We start from the raw sequence: 18247 nt of genomic DNA on the forward strand, positions 1-18247 counted from the left end.
ACAATAGACCTAGACTTTCTATTGCTGTAGGCATCATCTTTTGTTATTGTTGTTAATTGATTGAACAGCTGAATAGAATGCAATAATAAATGCATGGATAATAGTCTGTACCCTAATGTCAGTGCTGGAGGGCAAAATGCAACCTTCATCCAGTATTAGGACATTTTCTAAATTATTTGGATGGTTCACTAAACATGATCGCCAGTTGTCCCCTTCCAATTGAAAGGCAGGAACAACTCTCAGGGAAAGCAAAACATCTCTAACCAGAATGATATCTTCCCTTGCTCCATATCAAATATGGTCGGGGCAGTTAGGTCGCACAGTGGATAGCGCACTGGCCTTGGAGTCAGGAGGACCTGTGTTCAAATCTGGCCTCAGACACTTAACGGTTACTAGCTGTGTGACCCTGGGCAAGTCACTTAACCCCAATTGCCTCACTAAAAAAAAACAAACAAATATGGTTAATTTAGTGCTTAATTCTATGCTGTCATATACTGTTGTCTGTTTCTTATCTCACTGTAAATCTTGTCTGCCTGAAAAGAGTTCAAGTTTCCTGAGTCTAGGGACTGTCTCCCATAACCTCTAGCATAGAGCTGGGGCACTTGCACATCCTTTAAAAATAGTTGCTGAAATTCTTCTTCTGTCAGGCTTTTGGGAGATCATAGGTTCTTGTTGGTTTTCCAAGTTTAGATGCAATTAGGGCCTGGTGAGCAGCTTTTCCATGTACCTGACATCTATGTCCTCACCTGATCTACCACAATTGGCTGAACCCAGGACTGTAGGCCTGAAGTGGAGTACTCTGACAAGCAAGCTGTCTTCTGTGCAGAGCCTCCCACTGCTTATTTAGTTTGAGTGCAGTGCCAAGCTGGCATTTGTTAGCTCTATCCAGAGGCAAGATCAGAATTTGAAATAAGCCAGACTTGTTGGAGAAGTGGGCAGAAGTAAACAGACTAATGGTGTTCATTAGGTGCAAATGGAGAGAGAGAAATAATTGGAGGGGTAACTTTATAGATATAAGTTGAGAGTGAGTGGTTATGCATGAGTATAATTATTAAAGAGCTTGTATCAGGAGTTTGTAATTTGTAAGCATGTGATGAATGAAGATAGTTCAGCAAGAGAAAAAAAGAAATAGAAATTGTGAAGTGAGCTTTATTCAGGTCTACCTTAAGGAACAGTAATGAAGGAATCTCAAGAGCAGAACCATTCTCCAATAATTCATTCGGTACCTTCCCTTGATTACTTCCTCCTATTGCATTAGTTTCTCATTGTGTCTCTCCAACAATAAGCTAAAATACTCTGAATGTGAATCAAATAAGGATATTCTGTTTTTCCTTTTAAATTTTAGCACTGTCTTGATTACTCGTTAGCAAAGGGAAGACTAATTTTAAAATAATCTTAAAACAATGTACAATCTCCCAAGCACTAGTTCCTGGATTATTTTATGTGTTTTGGGAGATTTAGTCATTACACAGTTGTGAAATGTTTAAATTCTTATTGAAATCACTTTATTCTCTCTAAGAATAGAAGAGATGGATAGTTGTGAAAACCTAAGAATGTTAGGTGCTAATGGAAGGTGACCTGAAACCAAAAATTAGTCCATTGGACTATGGATGTGGAATGTTGCACATGCAGACATAATCACCATATCAGATGGGAATGCCCAATGTAGAGGTGATGGTGGGGATTACATGTGGAAGTGGCTGTGACATAAAATGTCATCAATAAAATCATAAATTATCAATTTATGAAGTGTTTTAGGTTGTAGATTAAAATAGGACCATGGTTTCATAACACAATAGACACTGGTGTAGTACTTGACATAAAAAGTAGCTAAGAAAATGACTAAAATATCCCCACCTTTTGACCCAGAGATCTCACTACTAGGTAGATACCCTAGAGAGTTCAAAGACAGAAAGAAATGTCCCCTTCACACTAAAATTTTCACAATGACCCTTTTTATGGTAGCAAAGAACTAGAAATTTCTGCAAATGGGGAAAGGCAAAACAAATTGTGGTATGTGAATATATAAAATTTTTAAAACTATAAATATGAAAATTCAAAGAAGTACAGGAAGATTTTTATAAACTCTTGCTGAGTGATATAAGAATTACCAGGAAAACAATATGCAAAATGACTACAACAATGTAACTGGTAAGAACAGTAACAAAAAGAATATGAACACTGCAAAATTATAATCACTGCTTGATGCTAAAGAAAAGATTAAAAAAATAAATCTCCTTTATAAAGGTGGGTGACTATGGATATAGTTCATTATATACACTATCAGATTCAGTGCATTTGTTGGTTACTTTTCCTTTCTTGATTTTTTTCCCTTTTTCATATTTTTTCAACAAAGAATTGTTTCCTAGATAGAGGATAGGAAATAATATATTCAGAAATGAAGATGATATAAGAACAAAAGATATCAATGAAAATTAAATTTTCTAAAAGGAATAAATAATAAAATCTCTTTTTGAAGGTATAATCTAGTGGGAATAATCCTTAATCCATTAACATTTTCATATGTAAGGCACTCAATAAAGGTAAGGCACTGCATATTATGATGAATAGGGTGAGGTAGAGTGGTGTGGTAGAAAAAGTAAATGGATTTGAAGTCAGAGGACTTGGGTTTGAAGCCTGACCCACTTATTCTCTGTGTGATTTTGAGCAAGTCATTTAACCTCTGAGACTTGGGTTCCTCAAATATAAATAAACAGGTTGAAATTGATGACCTCTAGTTCTAAATCTATGACCTTATGCCAAGAAGTATAAGATATAACATCTAAAAAATTGCTCAAATGCAGATGCATTTCAATATGCAAAGAACAGAAAAAGAGGATTGCACATGAAACTGTGAATATAAAAGGAATCCTCAATGAGATGGAATTTGTTTTCATTTGATATGACATTAAGACAGCCATAAGAAGCAAAAAACAAAAACAAAAAAGGCAAATCCTTCCTCAAGACAAACTTTGTTGTATGTGTATAAAAAGTAATGAGTCAACTGGTAATGAATCTATATATTTTTAAAATGTTCTGTATATACAAAATGCCCCAAAAGTCTCAGTGAAGCTTGAATAGGTACACCAAGCCTTGGGACACCTTACATTAATAACTATTCATTTTTATTATATCTATTCATTACTGAATTTCTAAATGGTTTTCATTCCTCACCTTTTTACCAAATGTCTGAATATTGAAACTTAAGAAAATAAGAGGAAAAAATTGGTCAGATCTGGGCTTAGTGAAATACTTACTTTACCATGTTCATCCTCTGGTAGGTGATAAATGTTCATTTAGATAATTCTGAATTTTCTGATTCTTCACAGCAAATTTATAACAAAGACAGTATTCTGACTCAATATTGTGTTCACCTTTCTGAGCATGGCACTGCCATTTTGAAATGAATATATTTTGCATTAAACATTATTAATACATTAAAAAGTAATACTATTTCACAAATGAAGAATTATATTTCACTTAAATGGCAATAATTTATTAAAGCATCTGCTAGGCAGAAAATACTGTGCTAGCTTTAAAAATAATATGGCTAACGGCAGCTAAGTGGTGCAGTGGACAAAGCACTAGTCCTGGATCCAGGGGGACCTGAGTTCAAATCTGGCCTCAGACACTTGACACTTAACTATCTGTGTGACCCTGGGCAAGTCACTTAACCCCCTTTGTCCTGACCCCCCCAAAAAACATTATATGGCTACACTTTAATTTTGACCAATTTTTCTTTTTCTTCCTCCAATGATCATGAATTTTGACATATTTATCTTAAACAGAAATTTGCTTTTCGTTCCGGAAAAAAATTACAAGAAAAAATGTATCTGTCAGGGTTTAATGAGTATGGTTTACAAAACTCTCTTTTTTTTTTTTTTCGGGGCAATGGGGGTTAAGTGACTTGCCCGGGGTCACACAGCTAGTAAGTGTCAAGTATCTGAGGCCGAATTTGAACCCAGGTACTCCTGAATCCAGGGCCGGTGCTTTATCCACTGTGCCACCTAGCTGCCCCCAAAACTCTCTTTTTTTATTCTGAAAAATGCAATTCAACAGCAATCTGACACCCTTTCTCAAACCTGCCCCTGCCCCACCCCGCAGCTCAGTTTTTGTTTGGTTTCACCCCTGCTCTGTGTGTTTGCTTAGCTTAATAAAATGGAATGTCTACTTATGCTGTACATCTTTAAAAGCCAATTAGATTACCCCCTTCATACCAAACCATATAATAATTCCAAATCTAGGGAATAATTTATGCTCCTCTTATGCTTATGTAGTGTTGTGTTCCACAAGGAACTAAAAGCTGAAAAGTTAGATTTTGAATCAATTACCTAGGGTCATTGAACGTGACTTATATTACCTTGTCGGAGTTTGAAATTGGAATGTCAACCAGATAGTAATAAGAACAGATGATAAAAGATATGATCTGCTCTATAATATGCCCATTCAATTAGTGTAGATAAGCACTCTCCAGCATGCAGGTATACAGTACATTACAGACACCCAAAAGGCTAAAGTTAAAACTGTTTTCATCAGAATTATAAGCCCTGCAATGGGTTTGTATATTCAGAAGTCAATTTTCCTCATAAGTACCATTACCCTTAATGGGAATTATACATAGGCATTAAAAAGGATTGAACATGCTCGTTCCTTTTTTTGAATGCATCCATCAAATAAACTATGTCCCAAAGGCTTCTTGAAATAGTGGGGAAATAATTAAATAATATGCTCAAAATCAGATGAAATATCTAAAGCTGTCATGTGAGGCTATTACATAATGAATAAATTTGAGTCATTCATTCAGAATGCAAGGGTGAGGGAGAAAGAAAGTTCAGGGAATAGACATCATAGATGTAAATGTTTTTCTGAGATTGGATTTTAAAGGATCTGGCAGATTGAAAAGGAATACATATAATGCTGCAGTCTAGTTGGAGTCTGACACCCTCATGGGATCATAGATCTAGAATTAGGAATGATCTTGGGGGCATCTAATCCAATCCCTTTGTTTTACAGATAAGGAAACTAAGGCCCATGGGCAGGGTTAAATGACTAGTCTGAAGTCGCATGGGGATTGAGTGACAGATCTGGGATCTGAATAAATGCCCTCTGACCTCAAATATACTTCTTTTTCCCACTATATAATACCCCTGTACAGTCACATACAGATAAATGGATAAATTGATCAAATACTGAATCTACAATGATACAAATATCTATCTATATATACACATACATGTATATAAATATATACATACACTATATATATAAGCACTGTACATATACATTAACACATACACTATATATACACGCATACTCTGTGTGTGCATGTGTGTGTGTGTGTGTGTGTGTGTGTGTGTGTGTATACTTCCTGGCCCCAAATCACAGGCATCTGGAATCCTCTAATCAACCTAATCTGTGGCAGAAAGAAGTAAAAGTAATGATGAATTCAAAGAAGAAGAACACAATTACTAGTAAAATAACAACAATAATAATAACAATAACAATTGACCAAATTGTCCCATGGCACTGGTAAATGCAAAATATATTTCTTGTTCCACCTTCTTTTCCACTTCCTTTCCTTCTTATGCAGTGATATACTGATATAGTATACTAAACCTTCTAATCTTCTGCTAAGCCTTATCTCTTCTCTGATTGTCTCCTCTTCCTATTTTTTTCTTTCCTCTTTTAAATCTAATAAATCCTTTCTTCATCCTGTCAAGGGGTAACACTGAGTGAAGATCTTAAGATATTTTTTCTGCTTTTTAATATCTATCCTTAAATATTCATTTCTGAGCCAAATTATGGGAAATGTCGGGTTAGTGTCATTAGTCAGTTCATTGTTTTCTTCATTGCTGTTTTGCAGGGAAAAAAACCTAAAGACATTTGGATTATTCCTTGTTCTGGCTTGCCCCTTCATACTGCCGGCCTGTCAGTGGTTCAGATGATCAGAGGCACAATTTACTCATGAATTGACTTACATTAAATTGTTCAACATCTTAAGGCTGCAAGTACTATTAACCACTTCATCGTTAGACAATCCAAATGAATTGCCCAGCAGATAGAGTTTTGCTTTGACTGCATTTTGGGGAGCTGTTAATTCTTCACTGGTGCAGCCTTGAGAATTGGCTCAACAAGAAAATGGGCTGTGAAATAGAAATCTGATTTTGATGAAGGTTGGCCTTGCAGGGAGAAAAAAAAATCAATCATAGAAATGGCAGATAAACAATTGATGTTTCCAAGTCAGTGATATGAAAGCTTCTGCATCTCCTCTAAAAAGACTAATTTGGGGTGGCAAGTGGGGGGCAAACATGTTATTTCATGACATTAGGGAATTCCAAGTTTGGAAACTCTCTCTATTGATGCAGATCATATGTAACTTAATGTTGCCGGGGAGCAAGGAGAGGTTAAGTGATTTACCCATAGTCAGCCACACAGCCAGTATGTAACAGAAGCATGATTTGAACCTGTCTTTCTGACTCCAGGCCTGGCCTTTTTTTCACTACACCACACCATTTTCCATAAGATTTCTGTACTTAAGCAAAAAAAGTCTCATCTTGAATCAAAGGAAATTTTCCCAAATATAAATGATCACATTATGAAATATAAAGCAAGAAACCACATTATTAACTGTGAAACTCTATAATTAGTTTCTTTATAGACCTTCAATTTTTGCTAGATAAAATTAAAACTGCCACCCAATTCTGATGCCATTATGAACATGGCAGGTCATTTGTCAGGAAAAGGGTTACGTAGAAGTAGCATCTGATCATTTGTTGGAAATATTAGCATATAAATGGTTGTGGAATGTGTGAAATATTGTCAGAAGAATTCTAATCAAAATTGTAGCAGTGTCTATTAAATTGGGGCTTATTCCCAATTCAAAGGATAAAGATTCTTCTTTCCAACCTAAATGATGAGAAACAAATGCCTTGAAGCAAAAGGAAAGCTCATGGAAAAATTCAGGATTTCACCAATTTTCAACAACACAGAGCCCAAAATCAAGTTTATATGGATTTATTTCTAATTAAAGGGTTAGTTTAGACTAAAATCTGGCAGAGAGCCTTTCCCATTCTGACAAAGTCTGAGACTGTGGTTCTTAAGAGCAACAAGCAGAAATATTTAGAACTCATTGTTCATAAAATATAATGGAATCTTTCAGCCTTAATGTTGATAAACTGAATAGCAAAATACCAACAAAACCTGACTACCTGGAAACAATTACAATATTTTAACATTTATTTAAAATTTACTACCTTAATTTTAAAGTTCATCTCTGACTATCATCGAGGAATGTCCTCCATCAACACAAATATAGTCTAATTTTTATTTAGTCGATTAATGCTACACTTTTGCCTGAAGTCTATAGAGGTTAAATGAGTTATCCAGAATCACATAGCTAATTAAGTGTCAGAGACAGGATGGAACACCGATCTTCCTGCCATTGCAGTGGTCCAGCATTCTAGTCACTATACCATTCTACCTAACTTTTATAATTCAGTGGAGAACAAATCCTGTTTACCTGATCTGCACCAGAGCTGAGAAGAGAGAAGGTAGTTTATAAAGATGTTACCAGCCCACAGTTCCCAATTCCTTGGTCATCTTCCCAGCTATGTAATTGTTTGAGGGCCCTCTGACTTCAGAAATCTCATTTTACTCTCCATTAACCATTGTAAATATCATAGCATAAAGAGCACTGCTCCTCAAAATAAATGATCTAAGTTTGAATCCCAGCTTGATAAGCAACCTAAGTCAATTGTCCTCACAGTAATTTAATGTCCTTGAGACTCAGGTTCTTCTTCCTGTAAAATGGGCACACCGATACTCTATTGACCTCACAAGGGTGTTGAGTGGCAAGTATTTTGTAAATTTCAGAAATGTAAGCTGTTATTATTAATTTGCTTTAATAAATCAGAGTAGATAAAGTCAATCTCTACCCATGACTCTATGTAGCAATAAAACAATTAGCATGGTTCTAGGTGAGGTCCTTTCCAATTCAAATTTTTCGATTGTGATTCTATGATATATAGAGATAGATTAGACTAGATGGCCACTAAAGAACCTTCCAAATCTGAAGTTCTGTGATTTTGTGATTCATTTTTCCCCATTCTTTCGGAATCTAGATCGGGGTATTTTTAAGCATTTTTGTATCCTGGATTTCTTTGTCTGATAAAGCCCATATTTGAAATGCACAAAATAAAATATGTAAGTTTAGAAAAGAAACCAAGTATATTAAAATAAAAATGCTACTTTTTTCCCATTCAAGTTCATGGGACTCCTACAATGTATGCATGGAACTCCAGGTTAAGAACCTCTGGTCTAAATAACCTTTTGTCAGCATTTTGGAACGAGACTTGCTTAAATGCTTATTTGCTTAAATGTCTAAATAGATCTGCGATCTCATTGATTTTGCATTTTCCTCTCATGAATCAGCTAGCAACCTATCCATTCTTGCCTATTCTGTGCCATTCTTGTCCATTTCCTCCAATAAGTTAGCTATCGGGGAACCACTCAGTGTACTCAAGGTCTTTATTTCTCCTGACAAGGTAGGGTATTGGTGAAGAGCTGTAGCTCTACACCTATTGTATCCATCCTCACTTTGATCTCAAGATCAATCTTTTCTTCCTACCATATAACTCTTCAGTGATGTCCTATCAGATTGTTTGTGTTTTAGTTCAAATGACCCATATGTAAGAAAGGCTAAAGGAAGTGCATCAAAATTAAGGGAGGAAATAACAGACCTAAAGTGGGAGGAAATTTAAAGATGTAAAAATCTAATAATGAATACTTCTACTTTCACCTTTTTACACTATTTTAAATTAGTGAGTTAATTAGTTTAGAAAATCCCTTACTGACACAGATTACAACCCATCTATCCCCTTTTGCCTGGAGGCAATGCAATGGCTTCCCTACTCACTCACTAATCTTTCTTTCCCTGTCTACTGACTGCTTCTCTAGTGCTTACCATGGCTCTCTTATCCTCAAAAGAACTCTTATTTGATCCATCCTCTGTTGTCTTATATATCTTCTTCCTTTCATAGAGAACCTCCTTGAGAAGATACAATTGGCACCTCCACTTCCTTTCCTTTCACTTTCTTCTTAACTCTCTACATTCAGCCTTCCAACCTCAAACAACTAAAATGTTCTCTTAAGTTACCAATGATTTGTTAATTGTCATATCTAATGTTCTTTTCTCGATCCTATTATTCCTTATCTCTGTAAATATTGACACTTTCAATCACCTTATTCTGCCAGGTACTCTTCTTTCTAGTATGTTGTTGTTTTTTTTCCTGTTACTGCCCTCTTAAGGTGTTCCTTTTGCATATCTAACCACTCCTACTCAATTCCTTCTACTGGATTTTCATCCAGTGTCACCTAAGACTCTGTCTTGGATCTTCCCTTCTTTGTCTATACTGTTTTATATCATTATTTTTCTTTACTATATTTGGTAATCTCATAAATTCTCATGTATTCAATTATCATCTGCATGCTAAAGATTCTCAGATCTACTTACCTAGCCCTAATCTCTGCCCCAATCTGTAAACTCTCATCTCCAATTGTCTATTGAATATCTTAAACTGAATGTCCTAAAGACATCTTAAGCTAAAAAAAGAACTCATCATCTCCACTCCAAAACCTCCTGTCTTCTGAACTTTCCTATTACTGCTAAGTACACCACCATACTCCCAGTTACCTTATCTCAAAAGCTAGGTGTCATCTTCAATTTTTCACTCTTTCTCATTCCCAATATCCAAACAGTTGCCAAGTTGTTAATTTCTACTTTTGCAACAAATCTCACATACAACTCCTTCTCTCCTCTGACACTATCACTACTCTGATATAAGTACTCATCACCTCAGTCCTGAACTATTTCAATAGTACCCTGGTTGACATATTTGTCTCAAATCTCTCCCCATTCCAATCCATTCCCAACTCAGCCATCAAAATTATGTTCCTAAAGCAAAAGTCTCACCACATAACTCTCCTATTCAATAAACTCCAGTGTCTCCCTATCAAATCTAGGATCAAATATAATACCTTCTTTTTAACTCTTAAAATCTTTCTTAACTTCACTTCTTACCCTTCCAGTCTTCTTACATCTTATTTTTCTTCACATATGCTGCTATGCAATGCTGTGGTACTACACTCCTTGCTGTTGCTTGAACAAGATATATCTCCTGACTCTATAATGGGGGGGGGGGGCAATGAGGGTTAAGTGACTTGCCCAGGGTCACACAGCTAGTAAGTGTGTCACGTGTCTGAGGCCAGATTTGAATTTAGATCCTCCTGAATCCCGGGCCAGTGCTTTATCCATTGCGCCACCTAGCTGCCCCTGACTCTATAAATTTCTACTAAATGTTCCACACACCTCTCCCTTCTCATCTCTACCACCCAGCTGCCCTGGTTTCCTTCAAGTCTTAGATACAATCCCAACTTCAGCCTTTTCTGTGTTCCTTTAATGATAGTGCCTTCCCCTCTGAGACTACCCCCATATACACAGAGAGGTTATGAGTTATCTGTTTTTTCTTTATCTGAACCAGAATGAGAATTTTAACTTTCTTAGTATATTAGTATATTAACATACAAAATTATAATTTCTCCTCTTCCTTGCCCTTTTTGCTTCTCTTCCATTTTTTTCCATTACCTCTCCTCTGTTTGTTTTACTTGGCTATGTATATTGGTTTTAAGAATTTTGTTTTTGTTTTTAGTGAAGGGGAGAGATGAGAGAAAAAACTAAATGTTAATTTAGAAAATAAAATTTAATTTAAAAATTAGAACATTTCAATTCAACATTCATTTATTAAGTGCCTGCTATTTGTAAACCTTTGTGCTATCTACAAAGGAAAACATAAAGTCAGGTAAGACATAGTTTTGAACTTTGTGAAATCTACAATCTAGTTAGGGGTGGTTGGGGTAGTTTAAAAGGTTTTTAAAAAAAAACACTCTTTACCCAAGCTCAGCCCTCAAAATAATATGTTACATCACAGATTTAGAACTGCAAGGAGCTTCAGATTCAGCTAGTCCAACCCCCTCATTTTATAAATGAGGAAATAGAGGTCCAGAGAGGTTAAATTGCTTACCTGATACCAAGTCCAGGTTCCCTGACTCCAGTTCTCTTTATTACTTGCTCTACCATGACACATTTTAAATATAATCTGTATAGATTCACCAGCTGAAAACTAGAAGATGGTTTATTGTTTCAATCTGCTCATTTATATCTCTGTATTATTCAATATTCTTATCACCATTAATTTACAATGTTTCAGATGCACTGATTATTATTTTAGGAAACACAATAAATTAATTGTGTTGAAACCTCGAGTGTTATTAGTAGACCTGTCCCTAAAAGTATTATGACAGTGTTTATGGGTTTTTTTCCCCTCCTTCATTTTTAATTCTTCAGCAAAATCAAAGAACCTATGCTAGCATAAAAGACAGAAAAATCTGGGTATTTGAATTATACATATAAGGTGGATAAAAACACAGGAGAAATTGTACTTTCATTATAACAAAGTGTTAGTAGGTAATGCTGTGATGATGAAGCACTTAGTTGGAAAATCCCTGAGCATTAGTCACTGCTCCTTTCACAGTTCATATCAAATGGATCATATCAAGAGGAGTATATCAGAGACATCTGGTGACAAAGTTAAATAATCCCTTTAGGTCCCCAATAGCTTGGGCTTTGCATCTGTGAGTGACAGCCCTTTTTTTTTTCCCCTGCAGTGTCTCAGTTCTGCATGACAGCCTGAAGACCTTAGACAGAGTTTAAAGGGCTCAACTGAAAAAGTAGAGCACACCATTTTTTAAAGATGTATACATTCACACCATTGTTTTATTTTTTTTACAATGAAGCAGGAGTGTGGAGTATATGTATTGCTGAACAATAATTACCTTCTATTTTTATCACATCTCTAATAAGTTTGCACATATTTGAGTTCATGTGTGTGAGAGAAAGTACCATTGACTGAAACCAGGATGAAACATTTTTTCAAAAACTTATTAAATACCTACTATAAACACTCTGCTGGAAACTGAAGATACAAAAAAACTAAAATAGCCCCTGACCTCATGGAGTTTATATTCTATTTTGGAAGATGAAACACATACAAAGATAAGTTAACAAAAGGATAAGAATATACTTCATTTTATTACTAATATTACTAACAATAATAACAATGAATTATTATTATTATCAATAAAAATAATGGCTGAGGTTCATATAGTACTCTAAAGTTTTCAAATACTTTTCCTACATTATTTTATTTGAACCTCACAAAAGTCCAGTGAGGCAGTTACTGCATGTGTGTATTATGTGAATTTCACTTTACAGATAAGGAAAGTAAGTTAGAAGTGACTTGCCCAGGATCATAAAATGGGTGTCAGAGTTGGGACTTCCCAAGTCCAAATCCAACTCTCTAGCCACTGTGCAACATGGTTTCTCTTTTTCTTTCTTTCTTTTTTTTTTTTTTTTGGTGAGGCAATTGGGGTTAAGTGACTTGCCCAGGGTCACACAGCTAGTAAGTGTTAAGTGTCTGAGGCTGGATTTGAACTCAGGTCCTCTTGAATCCAGGGCCAGTGCTCTATCCACTGTGCCACCTAGCTGCCCTACATGGTTTCTCAATAAGAAGAATGATGACCAGAACAGAGCCTATCATCTCCCAGTTACCTCCCCTCTCTCCTGGCTTCTGTTCCATAACTCTCTTCACAATCTCATGGCCTTCTTCTAAATACAAACTGCTGTAGCTGACACATTTTTTATGACTGAATAAAATACAAATGGTATAAATCTTGTACAAATTTTCTAATGAAAGGAATTCTATATTTATTTATATTTTGCTTTAATTTGATAAATAACTTCTGAGCAAATATTCTTCTCTGCACAAGTCAAAGTTTGACCATTTCAACTCTGAGAACATGTGTAAAAAGATGTAAAAATGCAAATCCTAACAAGCTGAGTACTTGTGAGAAGATCCCATAGTTAAATAAAAATGGTTAAATTTAGTTTACAAAACATTTTCACATATGTTACATAGAATGAGGATTATAGGCCTGCTTTATTTTCACGTCCTTTCAAAGGACTTGACATTGTTACAGAGTGCTTTGAGTAAATTAAACAATGCTATCCTCCTTGCTACTGTTCTACTTTCATCAACCATAAGCTGTTAATATGCTACTTGTACCCAGCTTGTTCCAGCCATACTCCCCTCTCTCTATCAATATTATAGTAGAACTAAATGTCTATTGTATTCTAAATCCAATTCAAAAGACTAAAACTTATTCAGTTTTTGCTCAGCTGGATGAAGTTCTAAACTACTATGCCCTTATCTGTCTGTAGCGTGGCTCTTTCCTCATAGCCATAAGAAATAACAAATACCCTTGGCCAAGCAACAAAATACAAAGTTTTCTTTCCTTCTTTCTTTCTTTCTTTCTTTCTTTCTTTCTTTCTTTCTTTCTTTCTTTCTTTCTTTCTTTCTTTCTTTCTTTCTTTCTTTCTTTCTTTCTTTCTTTCTTTCTTTCTTTCTTTCTTTCCTTCTTTCTTTCTTTCTTTCCTTCCTTCCTTCCTTTCTTCCTTCCTTCCTTCCTTCCTTCCTTCCTTCCTTCCTTCCTTCCTTCCTTCCTTCCTTCCTTCTTTCTTTCTTTCTTTCTTTCTTTCTTTCTTTCTTTCTTTCCTTCCTTTCTTCCCTTCTTTTTCCTTCATTCCTCTTTCTTTCTTTCTTGTATGTCTTTCTTTCTGCTTCACTTCTGACCTGAGCTGGTTTGCCCTTTTTGAGGCAGTTCACTCCTGAAGGCTTGTTATTGGAGCCAACTTAGTAGGGATATCTTATTAAACTCAAGTGATCCTTCAGTCTCTGCTTCCCAAGTAGCAGAGTTTACAGGTAGATTCCACCATACCTAGTCATAAATCAATTATTCAATAGTTAGTCAAAGAGAGATATTATTTCCATTTTACAGTTGAAGAAACTGAGGTAAGAGAAATTGGGGTGTTTTATCCAAGGTGACACAGGTCATGAGAGATAGAGCTGGGACACAAACACAAGTTTGGTGATTTTCTATCTAATGTTCTTTCTACTAGCATAACCTGCTACTATTAAAACATGAATATTTTAAATCTACTAGATTTACTGTAGAAAAAAGGAACTGTGCCAATAACTTACAATTTGGTGGCTCTCCAGTACATTCCTCACTGAATACACACACACACACACACACACACACACACACACACACACACACACGCGCGCGCGTGCACACACGCACGCGCACACACACACATGCACACATGCGTGCATGCATGCATCTACCACACTACACTAAAAAACAAAGTACCATAGGATCAGAGCCCTAAGAGAAAGAAAAAGGGAAGGGAAGGGAAGGGAAGGGAAGGGAAGGGAAGGGAAGGGAAGGGAAGGGAAGGGAAGGGAAGGGAAGGGAAGGGAAGGGAAGGGAAGGGAAGGGAAGGGAAGGGAAGGGAAGGGAAGGGAAGGGAAGGGAAGGGAAGGGAAGGGAAGGGAAGGGAAGGGAAGGGAAGGGAAGAGAAGGGAAGGGAAGGGAAGGGAAGGAAGAGCCAAAGACCAACCTTGGAAAAAATTGTATGATCACAGATTTATAAGCAGAAGAGATCTTAGAGACTATTAAGAGGAAACCAAGGAATAGAGAAGTTAAATGACTCACTTAGAGTCACACAACTACCAAATATATAAACAGGATTTGAACTCAGGTTTTCCTGACTCCATACTCAGTGCTCTATCCAACATGGTACCTATCTGTCTCCTAGTGGACTAAGTTATTGTCCAGGGTCATACTGCCACTATGTGTCAGAAGCAAGAATTCCTACTCTAAAGTCAGCTCTTTATCTACTACCCCAATGCTTCTGCTCAAAAAGAAGACAAATATATCAAGAATTTTCATCAAAATCCATTAAACCTTACTTTTTCAGTACTTCCCTCAATCTTTTGTAAAGCTCTTTTTCCAACTTTGTTCCCTTCCCTCAGGCATCAAGAACTCTCATATTTCCCCAAGAGGGCCATATGCAGTTAAATGGGGTATGTGCTGGTAAATGTTTAACAACTAGGTTTCCATAGATATGACACACTTTTAAATTAAATCTGTAGTATTAACATTTTCTCCACCACTTTCTTAAGTCCAAACAATCTACCATACAATAAATCAGGCCATGATTTGTAGCCATTTTTGACTCTCAAGACATAAATGTTCATGCTGAAAATTTTAAAACCTGCTCTACCAGTTTAAGCTAGTTCCAGTGGGCTGCTGTAAAATGCTTTCAGAACTTTATTCATTCCCTTTGTCTATTTACTTACCTATCCTCAACCCTGCTCTTTGCAAGATGACAACCAGGTAACCTGATAGAAAATTTTTATTGCTTCCACCTGGGTTACTTCATACAACCTTTACATATAATGTTTAATGAATCAGAAAACAATGCTAAAAATATTATAATTTTATCCCAAAGAATTAAAATTATTCTTCCTGTATCTCTGTAGTGATTCTCTCTAGAATTAAAATAAGACAACGAAAATTGTAACTTTAAACTTTTAAATGTGCAAAAAACAGAGTACATGTTCAAAATAAAACCATAACTCCATGGCCAATGACCTTAAAGTGAAAAAAAAAACAACCAATTGATGTAGTCTACAACAACATTAATAACAACAATAATAATCATTTACATATCACTTTAAAGACACTTTTCTCACTACCTCATGAGATCCATAATATAAGTATTGTCATTGTCATATTTTAGATGAGGAAAATGAGGCTCAGAGGTATGTTCAAGGTGACAGACTAAAAAGTGACAGAGCCAAGACCATAAACCCAGCTTTTCTTTCTCTAAGTCAAGTAAACTCTCATCATATTGGAAGCATTTGTGAATTATTCCATAGAGAAGTTAGTGAAGGCTTGTTGCCAGAGAGTTGCCCGAGGTACCTATAAATTGAATGATTTGCCAAAGATTACTCAACTATTCAGTATTAAGGGTAGGCCTTTAATTCAACATTTCATCATTCCAAGGCCAGGACTAAATTGAGTGAACCATGTTTCCTTTGTTGGTTTTTAACTTCCCTATTTCTGTCAAGAGCACCTCTCTCCTTCTAGTCACCCAAATCTACAAGCTCTGGGTCTTGACTGTTTAATCTGTCTCATGCCCTACATCCAATTAATTGTTGTTCAATTATTTCCATTGTATATGACTCTTCATATACCCATTTGGGGTTTTCTTGGCAAAGATACTGGAGTGGCTTTCCATTTCTTTCTCCAGTTCATTTTACAGATGAGGAAACTAAGCCAAACGGGGTTAAGTGACTTGCCAACTGTCACCTAGCTACTGTCCAATGCCATATTTGAACTTAGATCTTCTGGATTCAAAATCTGTTGCTTCATCCACTTAACCACCTAGCTATCCCTCTAATCGCTTACCAAACTGATTGTACCTCAAAAATAACTATCACATCTATCACTTTCTCTCCATTTATACCACAACCACTCTTGTTGAATCCCTCATCATCTCTTCCCTGGACTAGTACAATAATTGCTCTCCCTACATAAAGGCTTTTTCCTCTCTAATCCAAACCTTACACATATGGTAAACTGATCTTCCTAAAGAACAATCAGACCAAGTCAGTCCTCTGATCATAAAGCTTCAGAAGCTTCTGATTACCTCTAGTATAAAATATAAACTCCTCTATTTGTCATATTAAAACCCTACATAATCTGGAGTCAGTCTACCTTCCCAAACTAATTATACTTTATGGGCAAGGTTCACTGTGAACATTTTCACCATGCTCAAACTCTACAAATTAGGGTTTGATTCATTGTTTTATGGATTTCCTAGAACAGTGATGCAAACCCAATTAGGAAGTGGATAAGGATCCCTGTTTCCAGATATTGACTTTGAAAACCACATATTAACATTATCTAAGATTTATTGTATATTTATTTACTTTGTTAAATATTTTCCAATTACATTTTAATCTGGTTCCTTGCTGCACTCAGGAATATTGGAAGTGATTGAGAAAATGTTAATAATATAGATTGATCTTAAAAGTGTAGCAAGTGTACTTTATTTTTTCAAAGAATAGGTTATTAAAATTTTACTAGGATATTGCTGCTGCTAGGAAGTACAGTAGAGCACCAGGCCAGGAGTCAGGAAGACTTAAGTTCAAATCTGACTTTGGATACTTACTAGTTTTGTGACCCTGAGCAAGTCTCTTGATCTTGTATGCCTCTGATTTTTCATCTGTAAAATGAGCTAGAAAAGGAAATGACAAACCACTCTAGCATCTTTACCAAGAAAATGTCAAATAGGGTCATAGAGTCAGACACAACTGAACAACAATAGCAAACTGTTTACACCCCTACACACACTCAGTGTTACAGTCAAAGTGGCCTACTTGCCACTTTGCCCTGTACACAGCATCCCATCTCCCACCTCTATACTTTCGCATTGCCTATCTACTCTTCCTTGAATGGCCTTCCCTTTCACCTCTGCTTCTTGAAACCTCCAATAATCATCAAGGCTCAACTCAAGTGACACCTCTTTCAGAAAGCATTCACTAATTTCTCTAGTAGCTAGTGCCCACTGTGAAGGTTGGATTGATGCCCCCTGCTGGGAAGAACATTGTGGGCTCTGGCCTGAGGGAAGCCATGTGGCTTTAGCATCCGGAAGTGACCTTTTCTGGGACTTGGAAAGTTAGTTCTTCGACTTCCAGAAGCTGGCTGGCTTATATGTGTAGAGCCGCCTATTAGTTCTGTCAGTCAAAGTTGCCAGCCAATTAGCTTGGGGCTGTATGTGTGGACAGCCCTGTTTCCAGTTTCACAGGAAGCCTCTGGGAGGAAGAAAGAAGCATTGGGTCTTTTGGGTTCCTGACCTCAGTTTGGAGAGGTCAGATAATGGGGTCTCTTAGAAATAGTTAGATCTATTACCTCTCCTCACCTACATCTGATTGTTCTTCAATAAAGTCTTAAAAATCAAACTCTCGGTAAAGCTTCTAATTGATGGCAACCACTCATTGGATTTTTAGAGAATCTAGCTAGAATTTTAGCCTCTTACAGATGGTGATATTACACCACCCAAATCATTTTATGTTGCTTTCCCACAAATCCTATATATATTTTTCTCTTACCCTGTTATATCCCTTAGTAGAGTGTAAACTTCTTGAGAGAAGGGACTGTTTCACTTTCTTATTTGTATTTCCAGTGCCAACACCATATCAACTAGAGCTAGCTCAGGTTT

The sequence above is a fragment of the Dromiciops gliroides genome, chromosome 4 (assembly GCF_019393635.1).
Source record: "Dromiciops gliroides isolate mDroGli1 chromosome 4, mDroGli1.pri, whole genome shotgun sequence".
Taxonomy (NCBI): Eukaryota; Metazoa; Chordata; class Mammalia; order Microbiotheria; family Microbiotheriidae; genus Dromiciops; species Dromiciops gliroides.